Raw genomic sequence first — 4,187 nt, forward strand, 5'->3', positions numbered from 1 at the left:
AGTCGATTTCTTCTAATTCCTCTAGAGTAGGGTGTACAATTCTTCTTGTTTGGGGATCCCTGGATTCTGGTGATGTCATGTTGCTTTTCAGGTTGTTGGAGGAATTCTTGCATTGGCGCCTTCCCATCTCTTCCTTCAAATGGAGCCAGGAGAGGCCTGGTGTCTTGGTCCAGTCTTTGCTGTGACTGACTCTCTGGGTGTATCTCTTCGGTGTAGAAGCAGGAACCGTCCCATCCAGATGGAACTCCTCAGTACCAAAACATAGATACCTGGTAGTCCAATGACCAGCGGACAAAAGGGAGAACTTGGGGGGCAGGGCGGGGATGAGTAGAACACAGGACACCCTGCCGCAAAAGCTGAAGGTGCGCGTGCTCCCTTTCGGGGGGGGGGGGTCCCTGAGGCCCGTCCGGTAGGCAAGCACTCACCGCTCTGGGTGGGCAGCCCCAGTGTAGGATTAGAAAAGTGTTCCCAAGCAAAGGGCCCAGCAGAAAACGCAGGCTTGTGGGGTGGGTCGTGTGCAAGAAAGACATCCCTGCAGAAGAAGCTGGGGGAGGGGGGTCTGTGCTCTCTTCCGGGACAATCCGCCCCTGGATAGCCTGCACTCACCCGTCCAGATGGAACTCCACAGTACCTAAGTAGGGCTGCCTGGTAGCCCAATGATCCGGGGACAAAAGGAAAAACGGGGCAGGCAAGGGGAGATCCAGGAGAGCACTGGCACCCCTGGAGCACAAGCTGAAGGTGCCCAGGCTCCCTTACAGGGGACCTTGAGGCCTGCCCGATAGGCAGGCACTCACCGTTCTGGGTGGGCCTTAGTGGAGGAGCTTAAAACTGTTTTTGAGCACTGGTCCTATCATACAGCAGGCCAGGGTTGGGGGGGGTGCTGGGGGGCTGGGTTGTGCGTAAGAAAGACAGCCCTGCAGAAGGAGCTGGGGGAGGGGTTCAACATAGTCCTTGAAAGCTATAGCAACAATATAACAAGAGGAGATGAAGGGGCTTCAGATTGGAAAGGAAGAAGTCAAACTTTTGTTATTTGCAGATGATATGATTGTGTATAGAAGAGACCCCAAAAACTTTACCAGAGAGCTACTACAGCTAATAAACACCTTAAGTGATGTGAAAGAATACAAGATCAACTAAAAAAAAAATCACTAGCCCTTCTATATGCAAATGAAAAATAAGCTGAGAGAGAAATCAGAGAAACATCACCTTTCACAATAGTCACAAAAACATAAACTATCTTGAGGTAACACTAACCAAAGAAGTGAAAGACTTATTTGACAAGAACTTTATGTCTTTGAAGAAAGAAACTGAAGAAGATACCAGAAAAATGGAAAAATCTCCCATGCGCTTGGATAGGTAAGATCAACATAGTAAAAATTACAATACTACCAAAAGCAATCTATAGATTCAATGCAATCCCCACCAAAATCACAACACAATTCTTCACAGACCTTGAAAAAACAATAATCAACTTTGTATGGAAAAACAAAAAACCTGGGATAGCCAAAACGATCCTGTAAAATAAAGAAACTTCCAGAGACATCACCATCCCTGGTATCAAGCTCCATTACAAGAGCTACAGTAATTAAAACAGTTTAAATTTGGCATAAAAACAGAGAGGTTGACAAATGGAATCGAATCAAAGACCTATGAACAACTGATTTTTATCAAAGAAGCTAAAATTATACAGTGGAAAAAAAGAAAGCATCGTCAACAAATGGTGGTGGCAAAACTGGCTGTCAATATGTAGAAGAATGAAAATAAAACCATGTTTGAAACTCAAGTCCAAATAGATTAAAGACTTCAATATAAATTTACCACACTCTACTTGATAGAAGAAAAAGTGAGAAGTAGTCTTCAATGAATGTGCATAGGAGAACACTTTCTAAATATATCCCCAGTAGCAAAGACACTAAGAGCAACAATAAATAAATGGGACTACCTGAAACTGAGAAGCTTCTGTCAAGCAAAGGACACAGTCAATAAGACAAAAAAGCAGCCTACTGAATGGGAGATCTTCACCAACACCACAGCAGATGAAGGATTGATCTCCAAAATACATAAAGATTTCAAGAAATTAAACATTAAATTTCTAAATAACCCAATTAAAAAAATGAGTACTTAACTAAACAGAGAATATTCAACAGAAGAATCTGAAATGGCCAAAAGATACTTAAAAAATGTTCAACATCCATAGCTATCAGGGAAATACAAATCAAAACAACAATGAGATACCATCTTATACCTGTCAGAATGGCTAAGATTAAAAATGCTAATGATAGCTTATGCTAAGGAAAAACTCATCCATTGCTGATGGAAATGCAAACTTGTACAACCATTTTTTTGAAATCAGTATGGTGGTTTCTCAAATACTGGGAAACGACCTACTTCAGGATCGAGCAATACCACTCTTGGGCATATACTCAAAAGATGCTCAATCATGCTACAGAAGCATTTGTTCAACTATATTCATAGCAGCATTATTTGTAATAGCCAGAACCTGGAAACAACCTAGAATGGATAAAGAAAATGTGGCACATTTACACATTAAAGTACTACTCAGTGGTAAAAACAATGACATCATGAATTCTCCATACAAATGAATAGAATTAGAAAACACTATCCTGAATGAGGTAACCCAAACCCAAAAAGATAAATATGGTAGTATTCATTCATAAGAGGATACTAGCTATAAACAAAGGACATTGAGCCTATAGTTTGATATGGGATTTCCCTCTCTGTAGACCGCCTTGGCGGGTTACTCAGTCTAGGGGTTGTAACCCGCCTGGCAGAGTCAGTAATTCCAGGGTCCTGGAGAGGAGCTATCTGGAAGATATGGGCGGGAGACAGAAAGAAGGCCAAGCAAAGTTCTCTTGTCAAAGCCTCCGTTTATTAGAGTATGGTTACAACTTATATAGGATGAGGAATTTGGAGGGGGGGCAGGAGCCTGGGCTCTTGCCGCATGGTCCACGTCGGTCACGTAGGCCAAGAGGTTATGATAGGTCAGGTCACGATTCCTTGGCCAGGAAGTCACGAGTTGACACTCCTAGTTCTCTAGATAGTTTGGAATGTGAGGCAGGTTCCGCTAACAGATAGCTCTCTATTAACAGATAATTGGGTGTGGGGTAGGCTCTGCCAGTAAAACAATTCTCAATACTGTTGGGGAGTGGGATTCTCTGCAAACTCCTTAGGACAATGGTTCCTGCAATAATTTTGGGGGAAAAAGAGTGAACAAAGAAACTCTTTTGGACATATAGCAGGGCAGAAGTTAGGTATGCAGGGAAAACTAAACTGAATGCTGGGCGAAAGAAGGAGAAGTCAGGAGAGAAGCCATGTAGCCATGAAAGAGACAGATGCCAGAGACAGACATGGCAATACACAAATTACTAGGTATGGGTTAAATAAAGATGTAAGAGTTAGCCAATAGAAATTAGAGCTAATGGGCTAACCAATGATTTAAGTAATACAGTTTATCTGTGATTATTTCTGGGCTAAGCAGCTGGGAACCAACAAGCAGCCTCCTTACTATAATAATTCATGATCCTAGAGAAGCTAAGTAATAAAGTGAACTCAAAGATATATATATGTGTGTGTGTGTGTGTGTGTGTGTATGTGTGTGTATGTGTATATATATCCACCTAGAAATTGGAAACAGACAAGATCACCTGAACAAACTGGGATCAGGGGATGGGGGAAGAAGGAAGGGAAGAAGGGAAAGAGAAGGAGAGAGTGGGAGGGTTGAGGAGAACTTGGGGGAATGGGATAGTCAAGATGGAGGAAGGACAGAGATGGGAGCTAGGAAAGAGATATCTTGATTGAGGGAACAGAAACCAGGCTCTAGATAAATTCCCAGGAATCCACAAGAGGGACCCCAGCTAAGACCTTAAGCAATAGAAGAGAGAGGGCCTGATCTTGACTTACCCTGTAATCAGACTGATGATTATCTTAAATATCACCATAGAACCTTCATCCAGAGACTAATGGAAACACAAGCCGAGGCCTGCATTGGAGCATTGAACTGAGTTCCCAAAGTCCAGTTGAAGAGTGGGAAGAATAAGAATATGAGCAAAGAGATCAAGACTATGATGGGTTCACCCCTGAAACAGTGAAATTTAAGATATTCAGCAATCTGACTTCAGGGCAAGTCAAGATCAGTTTGCACTACCTAGTCATGAAAGAAATACAAC

The sequence above is a fragment of the Microtus ochrogaster genome, unplaced genomic scaffold (genome assembly GCF_000317375.1).
Source record: "Microtus ochrogaster isolate Prairie Vole_2 unplaced genomic scaffold, MicOch1.0 UNK23, whole genome shotgun sequence".
NCBI lineage: Eukaryota > Metazoa > Chordata > Mammalia > Rodentia > Cricetidae > Microtus > Microtus ochrogaster.